This window comes from Rousettus aegyptiacus, unplaced genomic scaffold (assembly GCF_014176215.1).
Source record: "Rousettus aegyptiacus isolate mRouAeg1 unplaced genomic scaffold, mRouAeg1.p scaffold_m13_p_6, whole genome shotgun sequence".
NCBI classification, from domain to species: Eukaryota; Metazoa; Chordata; class Mammalia; order Chiroptera; family Pteropodidae; genus Rousettus; species Rousettus aegyptiacus.
Window position 1 is genome coordinate 39,414,781 of NW_023416309.1, and position 27,882 is coordinate 39,442,662.

General features: G+C 36.9%; 1 long non-coding RNA gene across 2 annotated transcripts; it reads left to right on the forward strand.

Annotated features, from left to right (window-relative positions):
* The first annotated feature begins 6,652 nt into the window (after positions 1–6,652).
* Positions 6,653–21,961, forward strand: LOC107499778. 2 transcript variants are annotated; one of them, XR_001594351.2, is made up of 3 exons: positions 6,653–6,883; positions 20,274–20,363; positions 21,912–21,961. It is a non-coding gene; the product is annotated as an uncharacterized LOC107499778 (long non-coding RNA). The 2 variants fall into 2 exon arrangements; XR_001594350.2 differs by having other exon boundaries at positions 6,653–6,875.
* Positions 21,962–27,882: the final 5,921 nt, after the last annotated feature.

Sequence of the window (27,882 nt, forward strand, 5' to 3'; positions counted from 1 at the left end):
CTTGAAATGTCATTTTCAACCCTTTCACTTTGAGTCTATATTTGTCTTTGGAGCTGAGATGTGTCTCCTGAAGGCAGCAAATAGTTAGGTTTTGCTTTTTGATCCATTCTGCAACTCTGTGCCTTTTTATTGGTGAGTTCAGTCCATTTACATTTATGGTGATTCTTAAAATATGAGGTCTTCTTATAGCCATTTTATCTTTTGCCTTCTGGTAGCTCAGTGTTTCCGTTGCTTCCTTGTCCTTGTGCTTCTGTTTTCTTTATTTTGGTTGGCTTTTGTGGGTTTTCCCTCTAGTCCTTATTATTTTATGTTATATACAATGGTTCTGAATCTTTGGTGTGTGGTTACCATTATGAATATGTAAAGGATAGTTACATATATACAGTTGTCCATTTTCTTCTGCACACGCCTTATCTCCATTCCCCTTTGCCAACTGAGATCTTTGAATCTCCCCTTTTTCAGTCATTGTTATCTCAGTTTGTTCCTATGTATGCTGAACGTTCATTACTATCTTATTATAATAATTCTCTTCTTATTATTTAAGCTTATAATGCCCTGTTCTTAGTAAGGGTTGCACTCCTCTAGGTTTTTTTTTTTTTTTTTTGTCATTTTGTTTTAGGTGAACTGACTCCTTTCAGTATTTTCTGTAATGCAGTCCTCATAGTGAAGAATGACCTCAATTTTTGTATGTCTGGAAAAGTCTTAATTTCTCCTTCATATCTAAAGGAGAGCTTCGCTGGATACATTATTCTAAGCTGGTAGTTCCTTTCACTTAATAGTTTAAATATTTGATTCCGTTCCTTTCTAGCTTGTAAGGTTTGTTTTGAGAAGTCTGAGGATAATCTAATAGGTTTTCCTTTATACATTGCCATTTTTTTCTCCCTGGCTGCCTTGAGAATTCTTTCTTTGTCATCGATTTTTGATAATTTTAATACAATATGTCTTGTTAAAGGCCTTTTGGGGTTGAGATAATTGGGTGTCCTGTTGACTTCTTGAATTCCAAGCTCCAGCTCATTTTTTAGCTTTGAAAAATTCTTGTCAACTATTTGTCTGAAAATGATTTCTAGTCCCTGCTCCTTTTCCTCGCCTTCAGGAATGCCCATTATTCTTATGTTTCCTCTCCTGATGGTATCAGCTAGTTCTTGTATTTCTCTCTCACTATTTTTCATTCTTCAGTTTCTCTTTCTTCCTTCTGATTTATTTCTAGATTTCTGTCTTTGATATCACTGATCTTTTCCTCCATTTGGTCGACTCTATTTCCCAAGTTTGTTATTCCATTTTTTCAACTCTTGCAGTGTGTTCTTCATCTCCAAAAGTTCTATTTGGTTCTTTTTTGAGGGTTTCAATCTCCTTGCTCTGCTCATCTAGTTGTTTTTTCAATTCCTGAAATTGTCAATTTGCGTTGTTTTGGATCTCATTGATTTTTTTCAGAAGTACCACCCTGAATTCTCTGTCATTTAAGTGGCATATTTCTATGTCTGTAAGCTTATTTTCCGGGGATTTTTCTCTTTCTTTCTGAGATGTCTTGTCACCTTGTTTGTTCATGGTGTTTAATGGACTATTTCTCCTCTGGGGCATTAATGGAAGTGTATTCTGCTGTTTTTCCAGAAAGAAGATTTATTATATAAAAGTCTCTCTTTAGCCTGTTCCAAAGAAGGCGCTTTTCTTTTGGTTTTCAGTAGGTGGTCTCTACGCCTCTTGGATCCCTGCTTTATATAAAGTCTTAATAACGCTTTTAAACTTTTCTCGTAGATATTTAATCACGCTCACTACCCTCAGTTTCAGTCCCTGTCAGCGTCAGTGACAGTCTCAGCAGCATTTGCTCAGATTCACCTGGGGTTCCACGGTGATCAGTCTTGGAGGGTATTGGGTGGGGGGATGAGGGCCCCTCTGGGTTGGGGGTTGGGGGCTGCAGCTCAGCCTCGTTTTTGCAACCACTGCCAGCAAAAATCAGCTATTATTCCTCTGCAGTCCCGTCATACTTCTCTGCTTTCTGCTCTGATGACTGGGCCCTGCAGCCACAGCTATCCCAGGCAAGAATGTTCAGGGAACTCACTGCACGGACTCACTGCTCCTTCTTCCCTCCCCCTCCTCCTGCAAGGAGTTCCCAAGGCCGCTGAATGCCGATTCTTTATTACTCCCAGTCTGCCCCTCGATACCGATACCGGGGTTCTGACCTGTGGTAGCTCCTATGCTCAGATCTCATGCTCAGACGTCCAGTTTGGGTGTTTTTTTGTTGAGTTCTATATGTTCAACTTATTGTTGTTTCAAGGGGAGAGATCTGGGGAAATCTCTTACTCTGTCATGTTTCTAAAGATCCTTGTACACAGTTATCTTGTCTCTTTAGTTCTTTTCAATCTAGAACAGCCTTTTCTTGACTTTTGTCATCTTGACACCTTTGAAAATTAAAGGTCACCTCTTTTGGGGATATCCTTCGATTTAGGATCCTCTAATATTTGCTCATGAGTAAATTCATGTTATGCACCCTTACCAGGAGTATCACAAAAGTGCTGATGCTGTGATTTCATTGCATCCTTTCAAGTGGCATATGATTTAGATTTGTCCTACTATTAAGAATATTAATTTTGTTCACTTGATGAAGGTGGTGAAGGAAGGTTGGCGCTTAATCATTATTCTGTGGAGAGTTACTCTGAGAGTATTTGACTATCCCATTCCTCAGTAAATGAACGCCTTCCTCACTGTGCTTGGGACCCAACACTCAGTGTTCAGGCAGCACCTTGAATGGATATCCCCTCACCTTCTTAACAACACCCCACTCTAGGTGCCACGGCCTCCCCTAACCACTCCCGCCATGGAGAGACCTACTTTGCTTACTTAATGGCTTTTGGATTAAAATTGTTCATAAAGGGAGAGTAGGAAAGGCAGGGAAACAAAAGTGAAAAGGGGAAGGGAAGGGGAGAAGAGGGGAGGGGAGGAAAAAAGTAGAAGAAAGGGAGAGAAAGAGCAATTCTGATTTAATTCATTATGGAGAATATGGGAATAATCTGAATTAATGTTAATTCAGCATTAAAAGACATCTTTTTTTTTTTTGCATCTGAAAACAATAAAGGTTTACTCCTTACACTAACATTTAATTATTATTCTTTTTCTTCATTGACAAGATTAGCTCATACTGTGATATTCATTTAATTTAGAAAATCTAAAAAAGATTTCTCTAGATCATATGGCAAATTATTTGCTGATCTAGGATTAAAAGAAATTGCAGGGTCAAGTTTATCCCATCTCGTCTCTATCTCCTCCACTGGCTAGCTCCTGCCTTTTGTTTAGAAATTATATGTAGAGTTGGTGCCTCTCCAGTGCAACTTGAGGGCCACCTACTGTGAGTTCCCAAATATCAGCTAGAGAACATATTCCCCGTTGATCCGTCATATCTTCACTTTCCCTTTTATGTACCCTGAAGTTCACCTGATTTGTCACACATGGCAGAAGTTTAAAAAAAAAAAAAAAAAACCAGTCTGAGATACAGCTTTCCAGAAGACTATTTAAATGCTAATTTATGGCCTGTGAAAGACAGCAGGCTTTAAAGAAGGAGTCCTTTAAGTATCTCCTATTTGTGATTTATGCAACAAGTTCAGCTCAAAGACTAACTATTGAATATATCCTTTGGGCCAGTTACCACTAGAGAGCTGGCAGGGAGTGAGACAGACATGATTCCTTGCCCTCATGGGGCATCACAGTACAAACATGATGAATATAATAAAAGCAGAAGCCACAGGGGGCTTGGAGAGGGTATAATATGGAGAACTAACCTGGATCAACTTTCCGAAGACATGAAAAGAGTAAGAATTAGTAAATTGAAAGATTAGTGGTAGAAGAGAGTGGAGGCAGCAGAGTGCTCTAGACAGAGAGAAAGAAATGTGCTAAGGTTCAAAGAGTAGAGAATTCTGTGAGTAGAGACCAAGGAGGAAGGTGGCCAGAGATAAAGTAAATGTTTAAGCAGGGAAGGGCCAGGCACAGAGGACCGTGCAGGCCATTGTAAGATGAGCACTTGGACCTCCATATCCATGGGTTCCACAGTTACAGATTCAACTAACCACAGATCAAAAACATTGGGGAAAAAAATGTTATGTTGTTGCTGATGTGTACTATGTAGTTAGGCCTACAATGGTTGCTTCTGTTTTAAGCAGGTTCAGACTTTTTTTTCTTGTTATTATTCCCTAAAAAAACATTATAACAACTATTTACATAGCATTTCATTGTATAAGGTATTATAAGTAATCTAGAGATGATTTAAAATATACAGGAGGATGTGTGTAGGTTATATGCAAATATAACACCATTTTATTTATTTTTTTTCATCAGGCATGAGGATTTTTAAAAAACATATATATTTTCTTATGTGCATCCAAGACTGAGATCCAGAGATATAACAAGAGGAGAAGTATTAATTAAGCAAACTTTATTATCTGTCAGGCAAAAAGATATTTGAAGGTTGGCAGGTTTCCCCAGCAATAGAATCCTAAAACCTTATGTTCTGTGGCTGGTACTGTTATCAGACAAAAGATGAAGCCATTTGAAAACCATCTATGCACACATTTCGAACTCCAGATGTTTTCAAGCAAGACTCCACACAAAGCGGCACAGAGTAAATTGGTAAGTGACAGGGTGACATGGAGAGATATGACATGGAGATTGTACATTAAAGAAATTTCTAGCAAGTCCAGGATGTTGACAAAGGTACATGCGGTTAGCCAAAGAGCATGTAAGGATTTTAATACCACATTTTCAGTTATGACTAGAATACTACACTATTTTATGTAAGGGATTTGGCATCTGTGGATTTCATTTGGGGAAGGGAGTCCTGGAACCAATCCCCTGCAGATACCGAGAAATGACTGCACAAACGTTATGACTGAATGAACTTTGTTCCACTGAAGGGCTTTAAACAGGGAAGCGACATGAGGGTTTGGTTTGCCTTTTTAAGAAATCACTATGGATATAGTGCGGTGAATAGACTGCAGGCACGAGAGTAGATGGAGGTAGAACTGTCAGAAAGCTATTTCGATAGTCCAAGCGAGAGGTATTGGTGGCAGGGGCATGAAGTGAAGAGGACAAACTGAAGAGATGTTTAGGAATTAGAATGGATAGGGTAGATAGAATTGATAGGTGATACAATGTGGGAAGGAGGAAGAGTCAAAGATGATTCCTTGTCTTTTCCTTGCTGGTGCTTATTACGACTATGATCAATTAGTCATTTGCGTGATTATTTACTTAGCGTCTGCTTTCCCCACAAAATTATATGCAGCACAAGGGCAGGGGCCAATTTTACTTAACACGTTCTCCCCGTGTACATGCTCTAGCCTAATGTGTGGCACATAACTATGCTTAAAAACTACATTTTTGGTTGTAAGCAGATGGGCTAATGGTGGTATCATTTACTGAGTTGGGAACATGGAGGAGGAAGATGTTTGCAGGATGTGTTTTGACAATGCTGAGTTGCAGGTACCTGTGAAACATCCAAGGGGAAATAAATGTCCCTGGAAGCAACTAAAAAAACAAATCTTAAACTCAAGGGAGAAGAGGTGAGCTGGACAGATGTGTGAATCACAATTAAAGAAAAGACAAGCAAAACCATGGAGTATGTGAGATAGCCTAATTAGAAAGTTTAGAATAAGAAAAGAGAACCTGGGAGAGCACTTTGAGGAAGTAATACTTAAGGGTTGTGCAGAGGCACTGAGAAGTGGCCAGAGTGGTCTGGGTAGGAGGGAATCCAGGAAAAACTGGAGTAAGGTTTAAGGGAAGAATGCTTAAGAGAGGAGTCAACAATGTCTCATGCTTTTAAAAACTCAAACAGAGGGCAATCAATAACCAGTTTCAACACAGTGGTGAGCAAAAGCCAGAGTGAATTAAGGTAAAAGCAGAAAAAGAGAATGAATTTAGCAAATGTAAGCAGCTCATTAATCAATTGATTAGATTGTGCTCTAGAGAGGATAAAATGAAGAGCTAGAATCATTAAAAAAAAAAAAAGTGAGAGAGAGAGAGCTTAGCATGAGAATTTCAGTCAAACCCTTGAGGAGGTGACAACATACAGGTTGACAGATAAGAAGAGAGCCCCAGGTGAGTGGGAGAAGAAAAATGTAGACTATCCTGATTATTTTATCATTTTGCTTTAGTTCAGTCCTAAGCCTCAATTTCAAAAAAAGTCAAAGGAGTTTCTGTCAGGACTTAGTTAAGCAATGGAACTTCACCTCTTACAAATTTCGTTATGGTCGTCACTAAAATAACAGGAAGACAAAGCTCTGGTGAGAAATTTTAGGATATTGCTCTATGCCTCTTAACCTCCCTTTTGCAAAGAAGCTATCCAGTGGAAAGAGCAAAGACTATTTAAAAAACAACAATGAAACCTCTCATAGCTGAGAGATTGAAATTAATAGTTAGCTAACCTCTTCTTATTTCTTTGTTTTTGTGCGTGTTTTGCTTCAGGGATTTGATATGTTGTGTATCATTGTTCTTGCCCCTTACCTAGTTAGGAGAACTGATAAAACTATTTGTGTGAAATGCTTAAAACCTTTAAAATCAATGATAAAAATCCAAGGTGACACTTCCTTTCCTAAAGGTTAATAAATTAAACATTAACCTGAAGTGCCATTTACTACTGAAAGTTTATATATTCAATCCACTAGCTAGCTAGAAAAATGGAAAGATAAACTACAGATTTCATCCTTCGCCTTAAAATTTCTAGCATTATAAGATTAGGAAAAACTAGCACGAAAAATCTCATTCCAAGCCCTAAGGACAGAAAAGCAGATCCTCATAACAGCCCTGACCTCTGAGGTCTCACACTGACCTGCCAGGGACCTTGAATTCTAACAGCACTTCAGTGAGGAGGCTGCACGTTCCATCTGCTTTGCCCGGTGAGCTGGTCAGTGCCTTTGCTTCTCAGAGGCCACATCTTCCTAACTTAAGGGGATGGGGAAGAGTCTCCTTTTGTTATGGGTGGACAATTTTCCAGTAAGCCGGTATTAAATATTTACTTCTGATTCTGTTAACTAGGGTGTGGTAATCTGATCAAGGATTCTGTTAACCAGGTATGGTACTCTGGTCAAGGAGATGCTGTTAACCAGGGTAATCTGATCAAGGATATGCTAACGGCCAAATGTTAACCAGGGTGTGGTGATCTGCTCAGACTTGTGCTGGTGGCTATATAAACTGCCTCTTCTGGGAGCTCGGGGCTGATCTCTTCTAACCCTGCGTGGTAGAGAGTCAGTTGCCGGCCGGCTAATAAAGGCTCACAATCCATCTCAGTTGGCTCCGTGGGTCTTCGATTTGACCGCACCGCAACACTTTACTCTACGTTCTCTATGTCCAATCATTTTCACAACGTTGTGATCACTCCTACCATACAACTTATTCAGAAGAGGTTAAAGTTGATTTGAACAGAGATCTAAATGCAGAGAGAGCAGAAAGTTACATTTCTGTCCAGAAAGCAACATTTCATGGTATATATTAGACTCTTATTAATCGGGCATGTTAATTCAGAAAATAGGCAAAATTAGGAATAAAGAAGTTTTACAGAAGCTGTCTCTTCAATACACTTTGGCAACAGCAAACAATTTTTTGTGCGTGTATTCCTCACAAAGCTCTGCTCTCAGTGGACACTCATGCTAATGAGGATCAAGGGGCTTACAGGAAAACTTAAAAATACCCAGGATTGGAGCTCCAAAAAGGCAAGTTTTTATTTCCTTTAATCTTTACCTATCTCTTCTTCTCCAGTTAAAAAATTTCTAGATACAATTAACTCCTTTCCATGAATGTTTCTATCTATCATTATAATTTAGAAGAGAGCCCTTAAGTCTGTACCTATATTTTATTCATTTAACAAATACTTACAAAGTTCCTTTTATTTTTCGCCATCGTGCCAAGCCCTGCAGTTACAAATGTGAATTAGATTTGATGCTTGATTTCAAGGAACTTATGGTTTAGTGGTGAGTCAAGAAAGAAAGAAAGAGAGAGAGAGAGAGAAAGTTAGTTTAAAGAATTCTGGCAACCTAAAGCATTTCCTGAAATATTAAGGTAATAACACATTAGGTCTGCTTTTGTAGATATGTACCATCTTCTGATTTTGTCTTATTGAAGCTATGATTCCAAGTCTAAATATACCTGTGTGTGTATACCCTTTGATATTTACACTGTTAAATTTTAAACTGGTCCTTAAGTAGAGGGCTTTTGCAATTCATTTATTCTTGGGTTTGTTTCAGAGATATTTCTTAATATTGAAGCACTTACCAGAGGATTTAAGCAAACCTCCCAATTTTGAGAGCCAAAGAGCATATGTGATAAGAAGTACAGGGTACAGTGTCCAAGAATTTTTTGTTCTTCCTAGTTGTTATGGTTTTGTTTGCCTTGTTTAAAGAGGTGTGTTTAAATATTACATAAAAATCATATTTAACAAACAGCTTTGCAAAGCTAAGTTGTGACATTCTATTTTGTTGATTCATTTGACTGACCATTTGCTTTTATAATTTCATCTCTGATCATCACTTGGTAATTGAAACTGAAATATATAGTCAAAGTGAGACAAAAGTTCATAATGTTTTACCAGAACAATTATTTAATATCTAGCCTTTTCCTTTCATTTTCTAACTATGAATCAAAGTTTTGACCATAATGATTCTTACCTGTAATCTCTTTACTTAATGAATGATGAGTAGATTAATGTAGAGCTATATGTAGCCCATGAGCTCGAAATCAAGTTATCTCATGTATAGTAAATATTACAATTTCATTTCATTTTTTCATTCAACAAATATTTACTGAGGGCCTTCTAAGAGAGAGGCACAGTTCTAGGTGTTGAGAATACATCGGTGAACAAAACAGATAAAATACCCTCCCCTTGGAAGGCTTACATTTTAGTGGAGCTTACATTCATTTAACCAAAAATTCCAAATAACGAGTTTTGAGAATGTACTCCATTTTTATGGAGGAAGAGAAACAAATGACAAGAATCCCAAATCATTTGAATGATGTAGCATGGCAGAGTCAAAGGGCCACGGGATTTTCATTCAGGAGACATTGATTACAGTGGAGCTGTACTAATTCTTGTCATTTTCTGAGTCTTAGTTTTCTAAGTTTTCTGTTAAACAATGGCATTGAATTTGAATTTCATAATCTCAAAAGTCTCTTCTAGATTGAAAGGTCTATTACTCTATGATATGTAATAGGCATTTACTTACTTATTCAATTAATTAAGATCAACTTACATAGAGTGAAATGAACAGATCACAGAGATTTATTTTTTAAAAGTACTGAAATGTTCAGGGGTCATCTTAAACTCCTACACCTTCTGTAGCTACAGTACAGTGTAGAATTACGTGTTATGTTCAGAGTAATGATCTTAAGGCATTATAAAATGCTGAATCAGTGAGAGAAGATTTAATTATGTTCATTAGAATACTTATTAAAAAAATGTACTGAGGCAATTTAGAGATTTCAAACAAAAACTATCTTCTCATCAGCCCATAGTTAATCAGAAACCTAATTAACCAGTATGTTCTTTTCCAAGATTTTACTGTTTATAGGTTTATTTATTCTTCTTTACAACCATGACTAAATCACTGATCAAGATCCCAGCCATTTCACGTTTATCCCACTAAAATCAATGGATTATTTCTCTCTCAAGTAATATGAAATGCTTCTACCAAAACAATCACTTCAGAAACAGGAAAGCAATTATTTAAATAAGAAATAGACATCAGCAAAGTGATAAAATTCTGAGTTTTATTTTCAACAAATAAACTGGTCAAGGCCCAGGATAAGGTAGATATTTAAAGGGACAGGTGCCATAAAGAGAAGAGATTTAAAGATCTAGATGCCCAAGACAGAGCGGACATTAGAGAAGATGAGCTCTGCAGACTGAAGACTTTTAAAGTCGTAGGTGCCTAGGAGAGCAGGACATTTTAAGGAGACTAGAGCCACGCTTAGAAGATATTTAAAGAGTCATGGTCTGTAGTTTGAGAACTTCATTAGAGGCAGGGATAAAGGAGCCACTTGTCAACGACCTGGTTAGGAAGACCCTGAAATGATCTTCCTCAAGGAAAGAACATGCACTCCTGTCATCTGCCATTATAAAAAAATTAAAAAGTAAAATAAAAAAATAAAGACATGAATGAAGTAATAAAATTCTGAGTTTTGCTTTAAAACACTCCAGATGTATTCTATCGAGTATGTGTGCAATTAAAAACCAAGTAAAAAATAAGAAATAAAATATCCAAATGTACTATTATTTGAATAAATATTAATCCTTTTTAAAATCTAAATATTCATAAGCATTAAAAATGCTAACTGATATACCTGGAAAATGTACCTCATTGATGAGATTGAGTGTTGGAATTGCTCCCTTTTATTCACTATATCCAAGAAGCTATAGCTAAGACAGAATTCTTTGAAATCTTAGTGGACACTAAAACTGGCTCAAGTCTGCAGAATAATAAAGGAAGATTTAAAAATGGTTTGGGTATTCAATTTTTGATTGAAGCATTCAGGGAGGATTTTAAGCTTGGCCTACTGTATTAAATCTGTAGACTCATTCATCAATCTGAACTTATTCCAAAATTACAAATTTCTTTTACAGTATATTTCTTGTAGCATTTATTTTTTAATTTAATTGTTGAAGAAATTTTAGTTCTTCTTATTTTGACCATGAATATCTCCTCAGAAGTTATTATTGTCCACAATAGCATTTCCAGTTTTTGGAAAAAAACTAAGCTCTAATTCCCTTTCTTCACGTTGCCTTCAATTAGACTTTTTCTTCCATTTTCCTTTTCTCAACTACTTCCTCTTGCTGGTCAGTTAAGTCAGTCTTTTGGAAACATTATTTTTAAATTTCTTTCTCTCTCCTGGTTCTCCTTTACTACTCACTCTTTTAAAAAGACCTCTTCTCGACCTGTCAACCTAAATGTACGTATTGAGCATGTAGTGCATCTCTAACAACACGGGAGGTGAATGTGCAAGGGATGTAAGAGATCTAGGTATGGAGCCTGCAGTCAAAGGGTTTACAGCTTAGTGAGGGAAATAGCAAACATATCAGAGCTATCGAAGCCATGAGGAAACCATTACATTAAACCATGTGATCTGGCTATCAGTGTAACTCTAATTCAGAAAACCAGGTAGCTAGAAGAGAAACAAAGCCACACTGTCATCTTCCAGGAAATCTTATGCAAACCTGCAGAAGTGCACTTCCTTCTTGGTGTTTCCTTCCAACTTTGGGGCCTATGTGCAGCCATCGGAAAACAAGAAGAGAATACAGCCAGATGGACTGGTGGATTTATGTGCACTTTAATATGTTCTCTTTCTAATTGTTTTAATTTAGCTGGATTAATTTAATTTAATTAATTTCATTAATCATGATTAGGCCGTTGAAAAAGTGTCCAGGTACGAATATCATAAAAGTGTGAGTGTGTATGCATGTGTGCATGTGTGTGTGTGTGTGTGTGTGAGAGAGAGAGAGAGAGAGAGAGAGAAGAGAGAGAGAGAGAGAGAGAGAGAGAGAGAGAGAAACAAGGAGACAGAGAGACAGAGAGAGAAACAGAGAGAAACTTAACTAGGTGGGACTCAATCAGAACGACACTATAGAAACCCAACTGCTCCACCAACATAAACCAGTGTGTCATTGGGTAGAATATCACCAGGCAAGAGGCCTGATCTATTAATTAACACCTGACTCATGTATACCATATAAAAAAATAAGTCTTTTAAAAACATATCTGAGTCTACGGCCACCCTGAACAAGCCCAATCCTGTCTGATCTCAGAAGCTAAGCAGGATCAGGTCTGGTTAGTACTTGAATGGAGACCACCTAGGAAGACAAGGTGCTATAGGTGTAAAAAATAATTTTAAAAAATAAGGGATTGTAAACTGACAAGGCCCTTGCAATCTATGAGGTCAACCAAGAGTTGCTGCACCTAAAACAAACAAACAAACAAACAAACAAATTAAATTGAATTAAAAAAATAAAAGCATATCTGACAGCAGGTACTACCCTAGACAGATATGTCTTTATAAAGTCACACCCTGACTTGAGAACCACCTGCATAGTTTTACCCTGACCAAGACTGTCTCAGAGGTTGGCTTTTAACCTCAGCAGGCTTGTGTCTGCCTACACACTTGGTCTTTTCTCTAGTTTATTCTAGTTTTACAACGTGGAGGTTTTTGATTTCTGATCTGGCAGGGATGTTCTACCCCATGCCTTCTCCCCTGAGATGTTTACTGAAATCTTCCATAAAGGTAAGGAAAACTTCCTCACCTAAAAATGTAAGGAAGTGGTGCACCCTGCAGGACAAAATGGCAACTGCAGCCCCCGTGATCTATTAGGACAGTGTCCTATGCTTTTTATACCACTGTATTGTTTCTGTCCACAATGTGGCACTGCTGTCCTAAGTGTCATTTACAGCTAGCTGGCTTAGTGTGGGTGACAGTGAGGAGAAGGTCTGGGGTAAGAGCCCAAAAGAATTAGGAGGTGGGTGTAAAGTAAAGCATAAGAAATATAGTCAATAATATTATAATAACTATGTATGGTGTTACATGGGTACTAGACTTATGGGGATGATCACTTAGTAAGTTATAGAAATGGCTAATCACTATGTTGTACACTGAAAACTAATATAATATTTAATATCAACTGTAAGCGAAAAATAAAAAAATAAAGAATTAGAAGGAGGGCGAGGTTAAGGAAGAAAACAGGTTATATTTGCCAGATAGGGCTTCTCTAGCACCCCAAATCAGGCCCACTACAATAAAGTTATCCCCTAGCCCATGTAGTCCATTTTGGAATCATTTAATCCAATAATTCCCAAACTAGGCCGACCAACAGAATCATCAGGAGAACTCTTTTAAAGATACAGATTCATAAATTTGGGGAAGGGCTCTATCATCTGTCTTTTTAAGAAAGCTCTCCCAAAGATCAATGATGTCTCATTTATACAAGATTTGGAAGGGAAAAAATAATTTCAGGGGACTCAGTCCTTGCAGGATTCTGCAAACTCAGCTTCCATTTCTCAATTCAATAACAAAATGTTGTGAGACTCTATTGTGAGTCAGTGAGTTCTTTAGGAAATCAAAGCACAATTTATTAAGTAAGCTCATCTGTACCTTAAGGAGCTTACTAGTCACACCTCTGTTCAGTGTTTTCTCCTGTCCATTTGGGCAAAGGATTTATGACCTAACATATTCATAATTCCATAGTATCAGACCCCAGTCTTCTTTCTATGTACTGATCATCTCAGTTAGGGAACAGGGGTGATCTGGCTATCTTCGGCATCATTTGGAACTGAATTTAAATCTTAACTCATCAACTATGGAACATTGAAAAAAAAGTTACCTAAGCTTTCTGAACCTTTATTTATAATAGAAGATGGCCATACTTGCCTCTGAAGGCTGTTATAAGTCCTTAGCACCCTGCTCGGCACATAGTGTTCAGCAAATGTTATTTATTAATAATAGTAGTAATATTAGCTTGCTACCTTGACCTCTAGAACTTCTCTCCAACACCTGTGCCATCTAATGATTCTCGAATGCCCTGCATTGAGAACTACTTGGCCTTGCTGCCAATAACCTGTAAAGAGAGCAAATTAAAGAAAGGATCCTTTCCTCCCCAGAATGATAGCAGGCAGATAAAATAAATATATTTATCAATCCTTAATTCCTTTCCCCACTCCTCTCTATCTATAATGTTAGAATGACACATTTGGAACTTACCTTAGCAAGAGTTGTCAGACTTTGGCGAGCAATAGGATCATCAGGCACACATGTGAAAAGTGGTTTCCGAGGCTGCTCTATGGGACCATGATGGAGTAAAGCTGGTGTAGAGCCCAGGAATCTTCACTTTAGCAAACTCCTAGATCTCATTTTGAAAACCATGGCCTTAAAAATTACCTAATTTCAGGGTATCAACCTCAAAAGCTTTCAGAGGCCAAGTAGATCATGCGCATTCACAAAGGGGCAGGGCATAAAATATAAACAGGAATGAATGATGCCTACCAAGGGGAGCTGGAAAGTGCATGCCCTACATATTTTCTTTTTTTTTTTTTTTTAATTAAGTTACAATGCATTTTTGCAACATTCTTGTAGACAAACAAAATTCTTCTTTGAGCACAGAAAGATCAAATGACTTGCTCACTGTTAGTCCAGCCGTGGTAGAGCTGAACCGAGAACCTCACTTTGTGAATGTTCCTGGTCATTATGTCATGTTAGAGCCTTACAAGTGGAATTCCAAAGTCTCCTTCTTCTTTGGCCCAAGGCTAAATCTATACTCAGATGGAGAAAAAGAAAAATAGCACTAATAAAGCCCAACTCGGAGGGTTACTCTAGCCTGGACTATCCTCAAAACAGAATTTTCTTGGAGCAAAGTAGCCTAGAGTTCATGGAGGAAGTCTTTGCCCAGTAATCCTGAGTGCCAAGATCGCTCAAACTGTAGACAAGTATCATCAATTATTTTGTGACAAAACTTAACACTATTTAAATGCCTAGTCTCAAAGCAACCACAAGTAGTTTGTACCCTTCCTGAGAGAACTATCCACCTGGTAATGGTGATCAATAACAAGAATTATCAGACCGATTTAGTCCTTAGAGGTGGCCCCAATGTAGCATGAAGTAGAAAAACTAAATTGCAATAAAAATGTAGATAATAAAGTGGTAGAAAAACGTGTGTACACACACACATGTGCACACACAGTGAAAGAATAGAAAAATGTTTGGAAGGATATATTACTAACTCTTAACAATAAATACCTCTGGGGAATGGGACTGAGGAGAGAAGAGCATTCTCTTTATTTTATATATATGATATTTAAAAAAAAATAGCTATAATGTATTATTTTTATACATTTTTAAAAATCAAATATAGATGTTAGAAAGATGGCAGTGATAACAGTATAGGTATTTAATCTCCCAAATCCCCACATAAAACCTGAGAAAGCAACAGATAGCAAAACCAAAATCCATGAACCACATTTTGCAAAACTAGATGAGACAGTATCTCCGTGAATCCCATATACAGGCAGGTGAGAGCAAATCACCAACAGCCACAACATCTGCATAATTTCAGCATCTGTGTGAAAGAAAGCAGAGGAAGCAACAGAACATCTGACAGACCCCCAAACATAAAAACCCCAAAATAATCAATAGAAACTGAGGCGAGTCAATCTGAGAACAAGAGATTAAACTGGAGGAGTTTGGCCTAATCCTATTAGTGGATGAATGCATGGGGCCCATGCTAAAATCTGAAGTGGCTAGAGCAATCTAGCCCCTAGAAACTCTTGAAACTGACCAGCCAGGGCTCCATTCCAGGACATGGCCACACACTGAGGGGAAACTTCTAAATGTAGAGTCAAAATTGAGCAGAATTAAGATAATAAAGCCAAGGAAAGAGAAGCTCTGGATCAAGTGCAGGACAGGAACAATATCAGGAATTTGCAGAAAGCAAGCCATCATATTTTTAAATGCTAAACTCATATCTCCTAAAATTTGAGAAAAGCAAAGAGCAGATTAAAAATAAACAACAGGGAAGTATTAAAGTTAAATTTAATAAAAGTTATTTTACAGAAAAGGAATATAAAAGGCAGAATAATATTCTATAGGCAGTGAAAGCACATCAGAAATGGATTTAAACTGTTATACTCTGCTTCAAAACAAACAAAAGATTTTTTTAAATGATATGAGACAAAAAAATTATTATAAATCAGATATCAAAAAATCAGAAATAAAGTGACAGAACTTGTGAATTAGAAATAAACTGAAATTTTAAAAATTCAGAAATAAAGACTAAATGACCAGAGTGAATAAGCAAAACAGATAATGACATAAAAACAATAGAAGGTGAAAAAGGGAGAAATTTAAAAACCAAAAAGAAATAAAACATTTAAAAAGAAAGTGACGAATATTGAAGATAAAATAAGGACCTCAAATACAGATAATGAAAGATTTATAGTCATTTTGTTGGGCGAGATCCAAACTATATCAGGAATATAAACATTTAAAAGTTTTAACTAGAACCCAAATACCACTTTCCTAATAAAGGTATTCTTTAGCTAGTTAGGAAAAGAACACTCAGGATGAAGAGGGTCACGTGAGTCAGGAAGCCTCCATATCTTGTACTGGATTTATGGGTCTTGTAGCTAATACTATTTGAGGTGCCCTCGTTGAGATAAAGAATACAAAAATGTCTTATTTCTGGAAATTTTACAAAAACATATTGCAGCAGTTCGAGGGGCCTTAATTTAGCCCTATTGGAAACCCACCTCTGCCCAAGCTACTTCTAATATCAGTATAACCTGTTTTCTAGCTATTTTTTTATATGATTTTTTAAATAAAGGCTTTATTTTTTTTAGGACAGTTTCAGGTTCACAACAAAATTACAAGGAAGGTATAGGGATTTCCCACGTACCCCCTGTCCCAATATGTGTATAGCCTCTCCTGTTATCAACATCTCCACCAGAGTGGTACATTTGCTTAAACTGATGAACCTACATTGACACATCATAATCACCCGAAGCCCATAATTTACATTGGTGTCCACTCTGGGGGTTTGGCATTCTATGGAACTGTTTGGACAAATGTATTATGACATATATCCATCATTACAGTATCATGCAGAGTAGTTTCACTGCCCTAAAAATCCTCCGTGCTCTGGCTAGTCATCTCTCCACTCAAGCCCAGGCAACCACCGATCTTAATTTTCATAGTTTTGCCTTTTCCAGAATGTCATATAGTTGGAAACAGTATGTAAACTTTTCAGATTGGCTTTTTTTCCACTTAGTAATATGTATTTAAGTTTCCTCCATGGCTTTTCAAGGCTCGATAGCTCATTTCATTTTAACACTGAATAATATTCCATTGTCTGAACTTACTACAGCTTATTTAACCATTCGCGTGCTGAAGGACATCTTGCTTGCTCCCAAGTTTCGGCACTTACGAATTAAGCTGCTGTAAACATTCACGGGCAGGTTTTTGGATGGACATACGTTTTCATTTCCTTTGGGTAAATACCGAGGAGTATGATTACTGGATTGGATAGTGAGAGTATGTTTAGCTGTATAAGAAACTGCCAAACTGTCTTCCAAGCGGCTGTGCCATTTGCGTTCCCATTAGCACCAGCATTTGGTGTTGTCAGTGTCCCAGACACCCGGTAGAAATGTAAAATAGTATAACTGCTTTGGAAAAGTTTGGCGGTTTCTTAAAACGTTGAGTATACACCTACTGTATGAACCAGACATTGTACTTCTAAGTATTTACTCCAAATAAATGACAGTATATGTCAATACAAAGACTCACACCAAATGTTCATAGCAGCTTTCCTTGTAATAGCTAAAAACTAGAAGCAATCCATATGGCCATCAACAGGGGAATGTGTAAACAAGATGTAATATAGCCATACAATGGAATACCACTCAGCAATACAAATAAATAGACTATTGATAAATGAACAACAGGGAGGAATCTCAAAAACGTTATTCTGAGTGAAATAACTCAGAGAAAAAAGTACATACTATACAATTCCATTTATATGAAAATTCATATAAATGGAATTGTACAGTATGTACTTTTGACAGAGAGTAGATCAGTGGTTGTTTGGGAAATGTTTTGGGAAGCTGGGGAGGGGTAGAAGTTGATAATACTGTATTGTATAATTGAAATTTACTAAGAGAGTAAAACTTAAATGTTCTCCACCCACCCTCCAAAAAAATAAGATAAATATGCGACATGATGGATGTGTTAATTAACTCAACGGGAGAAATCTTTTCACAAGGATATATATTTTTTAAATATCTTGTAATTATATTTATCAATGACAATTCAAAAAAGTGGGGGGGGGGAAAAGAGACTAGGGAATGACTGATGAGGAAAGATAACCATGACTGTTGAGAAACTGTAATAAAACACCCTCACAGGGATCCCTCCAGGCTTGTGTTCAGGAAATCTAGGTGGCTAAACAATAAAGACAATGGTCAGCCAAGAAGCTATTTATAGCCAGAGGTGAGGAGTCCTCTAGCTCATCAGCAGAGGTATGAGTAGTTGGGTGAGAACAACTCTGTGTATTACTCTTATAAAAATTTAAAACCTATTTCTTCAAGAGTCTAGAGTGAAATAAAATCCTGGAGGGTTACCCAGAGGGCTGGCTTGTGGACAGGCTCCTGTGGTTGCTAGATATCACATTTCACTCTTGTTGGACTTAAGTTGAATTGTTACCGTCTTTCTCCTTGACTTGCTCTACAATTCACAAAATTAAGGCATTCTTCTCTCTCTCCATCCTGTCCCTTAGCAGATTTCTATTGCGAACACAGAGTAGATGCCTTCATTATTCTTTCCTTTATCTTATTTCTTTTGTTTAAAAAAATTGTGGTAAAATAATAACATGAAATTTACCATCTTAACCATTTTTAAGTGTAGGTTCAAAGGTGTTAAGTATAATTTACCTCATTGTGAAACAGATCTATCCTATTTCCTCTTGTCCTAAACCAACTCCTTCTCTGTTCTACTTTCTCTTAACGGTACCCTTGTCATCCAGATTCAAAATCTCAGAGACAACCTTTGACTACTTCTTTTATTCCACTTACTAATTTCGGTTTCACCTATAAATTCTGTTGATTGAGTCAGCCTCCAAAATGTTTCTCATCTCATTGGTCCCTGTCTTTCTAATCCCTCTATCTTAATCCTATTCTAATTTCATGTTACTTCTTGCCTGGATAATTGTAATAGCTTTATAAGTGATTCTCTTATCTCCAGAATCTCCCCTTTTAGATCCATTCTTAACCAAATTAACATTTTTGATAAAAGTTTTTAATCATGTTATTCCTCTGTTCAAAAAACCTTCAATGATCCCACCTACGAAATAAAATATGGTGCCTTCAGCCTAGCGTACAAAGTTATGTGGTATCTGCTGTAACTTATCTTTCTAGCCTTATCTCTAACAAGCATGGTGTGACTTCAGGGCATAGACAAGCAGGAAAGAGCCATTGTCAATGTACAAAGCAGAGAATGCAACTCCTTCAGACCATTCCATCACATCAATATGACACGAATTTCATTAGTGCTTTCATATCAAAGAATGCCTTTCCTATATCATGAAACAATGTAAGTGTACAAGTCATTGTGAAATCGCAAGCACTATAGGTGAAAGTTTTATGCTTCTTGCATGTCTACATTATTTTTCTTTTGGAAATAATAGAAATACAATTCATTTGGAAAACCACATAACCAAAGTACTGGAAAAAACCTTCTGATCTGTCCACTTCTCTTTATGTCCACTGCAACCGCTCTTGGCCAAACCACTGTCATCTCTCACTCGGACTACCACAATAACCTCCCAAGTGGTTCTCCTGCTTCTGTTCTATCACCCCTCTAATCTATTTTTCACATAGCATCCAGAATACATTTTTCTAAAATATAAAGCATGTACTTCCTTGCTTAAAACACTCCTATACTTTTCCATTGCCCTGAGACTAAAATCCAAATATTTAGAAGACTCTTTCTAATCTAATTCATTCTACCTCTTTGACCTTATCTCCAGCTATTCTCCCCTCTTCACCTACTGTGCTTCAGACATACAGGTCTCTTTGCTCCATGAATCTGCCTAACTTGTTCCTACTTCTGGGCCTTTGCATTTACTATTCCATTCACCTGGAATGCTTTTCCCTAGATCTATGCCAGATGGCTCCTTCTCGTCTTTCAGTTCTCACCTCATGTATTACTTTGTCGGTAATATATGCCTTACATGACCACACAACCTATAATAGGTCTCTAGTCATCTCCTATTATTTTGTTTCTTAGTACACAGTATCCAAAAGTTTTAAATTATTTGTTCATTATCTATCTCCCTTGCCACCACCATCTCTGTATTGTAGACTCCATGGCAACAAAAGTTAGCTCCTGTCTGCTTCGCAGATGTCTCCCTTGTGCATAGAATGGCATCTAACATATCACAGGTGCTCATTAGACATGCGTTAAATGAATAAATGAATTTCCTTTAAGCAATCTAGAAGGAGGCAGCCTGTTCTCCCCTTAAACATCTCCAGAGAAGTTTCCACCATTCTTATGAAAATGAATTGCAGTATCCAATAACTTTTAGTTGTCAGAAAGGCCCTCCCAATATCCAGTCTAAACCCTTCCTCAAGCAATTGCTGCTGTTTCTTCTCACTTGGTCCTCAAGGGAATCATTAAACTGCCTTTTTATAGTCAGTAATAAATTCGCTATTAGGGCCTCTTAACACCAGCTCTACTCCTCACACCTCCTAACACTGTTCTTTTCTGGTCCTTGTCAGAGTTCTCTGTCTCAAGCTTCATGTGTGAGCCCAATAGTGAACACAAATATTCCTGCTTGAAATAATGCCTACATGAGAAAACCTCAGTGTGTAAGTACCTGCCTAAAAAAAAAAAAAAAAAAAGCAGTCTTTACATCATCCTGCTTCTTTCTTTTCTGTAGGTTACACATGTTCTTTCACAAGAGTCTTTTCTGAAAATGCTTGAATCCTCTCAAAAATCTGTAGGTTCAAATGAGAAGTTGTGAAATAAATAGCTAAAGTATCCAGATCCTAGAAAAGATTCTCACTATGACTGACTTACCTGTGTTTTGGTCACTCCACACTATGCAGGTTACAGGCATAAGGTCTAAAATTCCAACACCCCAGGGAATGTATATATTCTTTTAGAATTAAAATATACTTAGAACTGAATGACATAAATATGTGATACAGCTAAAGCAGTACTTGAATGGAAATTTATGACTGAAATGCTTTTGAAAAGAAGATGGTCACAACAAGGCGGCTTGAGTGTGCCCCCAAACGTGTCGGTTGGGCTTCCCCGAGAGCAAGTGATCCACGAGTGAAAACAAATTGGCATACAACTTAAGAAGTTAGGAAAAGGAAAACATAATAAATTCAAAGAAGTTAAGTAAAAGGAAGGATACAATAAAGATAAAATCAGAAAATGATATTTTACATAGGACTTTCTATGAGCTGGGCACTGTTCTAAATTCTTAGCACTTAAGAAAATCTTAAAACGGAGGAAATTAATAAAGCCGAAATTTTATTTTTAGAAAAAACTATTAAAATTTGAAAACTTCTGACAAGATTGATCAAGAAAAGAGATTGGGGGGATCCAAATAGTAATAGGTATAAAAATGAGACCATTATAAATATGACAGAGATTAAGTAGACACTGAGTATATTATGAAAAATGTGTATCGACAAATTTGAAAACTTGCATGAAATGAGCCAGTTTTCAGAAAAAATTATAACTTACTAAAACTTACTCAAGGATAAATAAAAACCCTGAATAATCCTATAACCACAGTCATTGAAACAACGGTTTAAAATCTTGCCACAAAGAAATCAGGTACAGATGGTTTGTCAGTGAGTTCTAACATATATTCAAGAGCCAAACATTCAAGTTCCACCTTATATAAATGAATCCAGAGTATAGAAAAAGATAATTCACTCCCCAATTTATTCTGTGAAGCTAGCAAAATCCAAATACCAAAATTTGACAAGGATTTTACAAGAAAGGAAAATTACAGGTCATACTCAAAAACATAAATGCAAAAATCCTAATGCAGCAGTGTTAGAAAACTAAATTAAAAATGATGATATGATATGACCAAGTTGGATGTATCCTAGGAATATAGACTTGGTTTAACATTAAAAAATCAACCAACATAATTTATCATATTTGCATATTAAAGAAAGATAATATGTTCATTCACTAGATAAAATGCATAGGATAAAATTCAATATCAATTTGTAATTTTTAAAAGTCCCTTATAAAACTAGGAATAGTTGAGAACTTCCTTAATCTAATAAAACCTTTCTAAAAACTCCCTATATTAGTGATTCGTTATTGCATAACAAATCACCCAAATGCTTAATGACTTAACAAAACAATATTTATGTTCTTGTTTATAGGTGCCAAGACATGGAAATAACCCAAGTATCCTTTGAAGGATGATTGGATAAAGAAGATGTACATATATACCATAAAATACTACTCAGCCATAAAAAAAGATGAAATATTGCCATTTGCAACAACATGGATGGACCTTGAGAGTATTATGCTAAGTGAAATAAGTCAGATGGAAATAGACAAGATCAGTATGATTTCACTCAATCTGTGGGATATAAAACAAAAAGCAACCAACAAACAAACAAACACCTCACACATACAGACAATAGAATGGTGGTTCCAGAGGGAAAGGAGGATGGGAAGAGGATGAAGCGGATAAAGGGAGTCCAATAGGTGGTGCCGGAAGGAGATTAGACTTCGGGTGGTGAGCAACAATAGAGTATACAGATGTCGTATTATAAAGTTGAACACCTGAAATTTATATAATGTTCTTGACCAGTGCTACCCCAATAAATGTGATAAAAAATATTCATGTTCTCACAGTTTCTGTGGGTCATAAATTGGAGCAGCTTAGTTGGATGGTTCTAGCTTAGGGTTTTTCATAAGATTGCAATCAAGGAAGGCTAGTACTGCAGTCAGCTAAAGGCCCGGCTGGGGCTGGAGGAGACTCTTTAAAGGTGGCTCACTCAGAGAGCTGGAAAATTGATCCTGGCTGCTAGCAGGAGGCCTCTTTGCCACATTGACCCTCCTAAAGGGCTGCTTCAGTATGCTCCCAATATTGCATCTGGCTTCCGGAAAAGAGTAGCAGAAATATTAGGAAAATTTCTCAGTCGCATAAAGCAGCAGTCCCCAAACTTTTTGGCACCAGGGACCAGTGCTCCTATGAGAATCTAATGCCTGATGATCTGAGATGGAGCTGATGCTCACGCTGGGGAAATGCTGCAAATACAAATGAAGCTTTGCTCGCTCGCCTCCTGCTATGCTGCCTGGCTCCTAATAGGCCACACACTGCTGCTGGTCCACTGCCCTGGGGGATGGGGTCCCTTGGTGTAAAGGATACTTACCTACAAAAAAATCATATTTAATGGTGAAAAGTTAGAAGCATTTCCACTAAAATAGAGTAAGATAACGAAGCCCACTACTACTACTTACACTGTATTCAAGTTTAGCCAGTGTAATAAAATAATGAAAAGAATCGAGCAGTGTAAATATTGGAGAGGAAAAGCAATTTGGTGATTTCTATCAAAATGTCAATTACGTATATCCACAAGTTTTAGATGGCCAATCAAACACATACAGTTTTTCTTTTTTCCTACCAGGACTGCTCCTCACGAAAATAATGGCAATGAAATGACATATAAATAAATAAAACGCAGTGGTGAAAATTATGAGGGAGCCCACAAGCAAATGGAAGATTTCAACCACAATTTGGAAGTTAGACAATGGGTATAGAAGAGGAAGCTACTGCCAAAAATACATGTAGAAGGCGATACAACCAAGGACGCCAATCGGTCTGACCGGATCCTGAAAAAGCTTTTAACTGGCAAATGCCAGGTACAGAGGGAGTAAAGGAGATGTGGTGCTTATTAATTTTAAGGTCTGAATGCAGAATAGTTGACCCGTCAACTCCACTCTTCTCTCAACAACCAAGGATCTACCCCTTTGGAAAATAATTGAAAATTTTAAAAAATAGATCAAATGGCTCAATGAGAAAAGGATCAATATGCAAAATGCGGGCTCTAGAACTTTATATATATATATATATATATATATATATATATATATATATATATATATATATAAAACATCTGATGCGTGGGATTTTACCACCCAAATGAAAGGGTCCAAAGTGTTAAAATCTGAGATTATGCAACATCTGAATAAGAGTGCAAGATTTGTTGGAATTACATGTTTACAACTAAATATACCATGCATCATGAGTTCTATTGGAACCTCAAAAAGATATGTTGAAGCCCCAACCCCCTGTACCTTAAAATGTGACCTTATTTGGAAATAAGCTCATTGCAGATTTAATTAGTTTAGATGATGTCATACTGGAGTAGGATAGGCTATTAATTCAGTATGACTGGTGTCCATATAAGAAGAGAAGAGACACAGAGACACAGATAAACAGGGAGCACACCATGGGAGGACAGAGATGGAGATTAGAGAGACGCCTCTACGAGCTAAGAAACACCAAGGATTGCTGACAACCCCAGAAACTAAAACAAACAAACAAACAAACAAAAAGCTTGAAACAGATTCTTCCTATGAGCCCCCAATAAGGAACCAAACCTACTGACACCTTAATTTTGGACTTCTGCCTCCTAAACTATGAGAGAATGCATTTCTGTTGTTTCAAGCCTCCTAGTTTATGTTATTTTGTTAAAGCAGCCCTAGGAAACTAATACACCCTACACATTAGTTTTGTATCAACTTTTCTTTCTTAGTCTTGCATATTTCTTTTCCTCTTAGCATCTTTGAAAAACCTATGGCAAAGGAACAGTAAAGTAAAAAGAAATGAGTTAACCAGGACCCCTGGGTTACCGATTATTTGCTGTCTGGACTTTCCCTACAAAGAGACAGAATTCTGAATAGAGGCCATGTGCTGTGATAAAGGATTGTAGCCACAAGTTGTCATTCAGCATTAAACTATCTGAGCCAGGTGTCACTTATTTAAGTTGATGTAGTTCTTTTGGTACAAATAGTTTGACCCCTTCCACCCACCATTATAGGACTTCTAGATTCTCTAAGTCCCCTATTTTAGAAAGCATTTTGCTATCCCATGCTGCTTCTTTCTGCTCTCAGCATTCTTCTTTTGAAAAACAAAACAGAACAAAACAAAACAAAACATGGAATATTCAGGATACACTAAGAAGCTCCACTTGACAGAGTTACTATTTCCTCTCTCATTCTCTCTCTCATCCAAATTCCCAGGGAAGGAAACCTGATTGGCTCAGCCCGGGTGAGTACCAGCTTAGTCATTACCATTCGTGGGGAAAGATGTTGCTACCTGGTACAAAATTGCTGCTGTAGGGCTCCCATTGGAGGTAAGGAAACCCATAAAAATAGTCATTATGAGCTGAGTAGACACCCCTAAAGTGTTCTGCTAAAGTTATTATTTGAATATGAATCTCTTTATACATACATCCTGATAAACATTATCTGATTAATTCTTTACGATAAATTCCTAACAGTAGAGTTTTTATTGGGTCAAAACGTATTAATATGATTAAAGTTATAAATTCGTGTTGTCAAATTGTTCTCCAAAGCATTGGATTAGTTCACATTCCTACCAGCAGTATATAAAATGACATTTTGACAAAACACAACACATTTATTAGTATTGAATTTCATTTCTTAGTATCTTTGCTAATTTGATGAATAAAGATGGTAGGTATCTCACTGTTTTAACCTATCTTTTCTCTTATAATCAGTAAAGCCAAATATTTTCATCTGCTTTTTGGATATTTATTTCGTCACTTTTGAAGAGCTAATTCATACAAAGTAGCTGTTTGTTTATCCTAATGGTTTGTAATAGCTTTTTATATATTAAAGAAATTTACTTTTTAACATATACACAGAAAATATTTCTATTAGTATTTTTATTTTGTTTATAGAATGGATTCTTTTTTGGGAGGAGGGGTGCCTGGTTAAATCTGACAGGATGCTTTTACTTAATATTAATTGTCCTCAGATTAACTAATAATAGATTTTTAAAAAATACTCTGGGGACAATGGATTAAATATTAACAAATGAATCTTGAGTACTAAATGAGTATGAAGTGCCAAGCAAATATTCAACCATAGCAGCCTCTGTGATACTAAACAGCCATCCAAGTCCATCCACTTTTATTCAATGCTGTAGTTGAGCCTTCGTCTCTTCCCACCTGGATTTCTGCAACTGGCCTTAAATTGTCTCTGCCTCCAGACTCATCTTAGCCATCTTTCATCATTGCCAAAAAATAATTCTTCTGATATACAAATTTTATGTGACACATCCACTTAACTTCCCATGATGGTTTCCAACTGCCTTCATGATAAAATCCAGACTCCCTAGTGCAAGGCCCTTCCTCACCTGTATCCTACCTGATTTCTTTGGCCTTCCTTTGGTCTCCATGTCACACACACTCCAGCCACAACGGACTAGTTATAGTTCTCCAAAGGTACCCTATTGTGTCACAGATTTTGTAAAACCTTGTTATTCCTTCTTTGTGGACCCTCCTTCTACTCTGTCATTTTGGGGAATTCTTATTCAGTTTTTAGACTTAATCTTGTTTTCCCATATTCTAGGAAGCCTTTCTGCCTTTCTCCACTGTTCCTTTAGGTGTATGGCCTTATGCTTTCATAGTGCTCCATGCATTTCTCTCTTTTAACACTTTTAAGTGTTGACTAGTCTGTCTTCCAGAAGACTCTAAATGTGGTGACAGTCTCCTCTATCACTAAAATTCAGGGTCTTACACAGGGCTTGACACCTCACAGGCCATTAAGTTATTGCCAATTAAATATATAGACAAATTAACATTTCCATGTTTCTCAGGAAAGTGTACAACAAAATAAATGTGCCACTATCAGAGTTTTAACTAGGAATCAAACATCACAGAGTGAGTGTGAGGACATTAATCATAATTTAAGAGTAGTATCACTGAGAGTAATCAGTATACTGCTTTTCTGCTCTGTGCCTTAACTGACACATTTTTAGGTCTAAAAGAATATTACCAAGCAAATATCTTCAGAAGATAAACTAGGGCAGAAGAAGATTAAGATATTTGGTTGTAATTGCTTTCATATATGTTACTGGTATAAAATTCCTGAAGTCCTAAGAACATCTTATTTTCAAACACATATAATATTAAAAGTTATTGAAAATATAATATAATTTATTTTTAGAGGAATAATGCAAATGTAGCTCATTTTTACCTAGAACCCTTGATTTGAGGATACTGAGAAGAAACTCCAGAGCTAAGATCTGGAAAAGATGAGAGGAACCTAAAAAGGTTAGATAAACTTCAAAGTTGCTAAGAGACTGGATATTAATTGTTCTTGCAACATAGTCGCACATCTTGAATATATACAATTTTTATTTGTCAATTATACCTCAACAAAATTGGGGGAGGGAGAGGAAAGAGAGAGTGAAGGACCTAAAGTTGTTTGTGTGAGAGTCAAAACTGACCAAGCACATTTCACAATAAATAATCTCAAATAAAAACCTGGTCTAGAAAATTCTAGGTGGACAACAAAATTACCTGGTCAAAATATTCAGGTGAAGACCCCTAAATCATTTGGCCTGAATAATAGTGAATTAATAATTCTTTATTTTACAGTTTAGTTTGCCAGTGTAGATGTGGCTAGAGAGGGTTCTGAAGCAAGAGAAATAAGGATAAAGCAAAGAAAACAAAGAGAGACCGTTGTTTCTGGGGAGCCCTAAGCTAAAGCAGAAGATGTGGCCGGGTAGAAGTAAGTTGGGGGCCCTCTGAGGATCCCCCTGCATGGCAACTAAGACAACCTTCCCTTTCTAGTGGGACAGAAGGAACAGCAACTCAGATGTGTGAGCAGGAGGCTTGGGTGCCTTACTGGCTTAGCCACCCAAGTTTAAGAGGGTAGGAATTTGGCTGCCTATTGAAATTTCATCCCTTCTTTGAAGGTCAAATTCTATCTTCTTCAGAAAACGTTCCCTAAATTAACCTATATGATTTATAATCAGTTTGTAGTAATTTAATACCTCATTAAATTGCATTCTTATATTATCACTTCACTAGGTTATAAATGTCTTTGGGGCAGAAATCATGTTTTGGTTTTAAAAAATGTCCACAATACCTAGTGTAGGGTTGAGAACGTAATACATGTTCAACAAGTCTAGGTGTCTGATGGAAAGGACGAGAGGAAGAAACCATCGAGCTCCCTATAGTTTCTTGGGCTTCTTTCTTAGAGAAAGGGTACCAGAGATGGTTTGGGCTATATCTCTGTATTCTCAAATCACAGGCTGAGGTTCACCCAGTACATGGTACATTTTTCTCTGAAGAGAGCTATCCT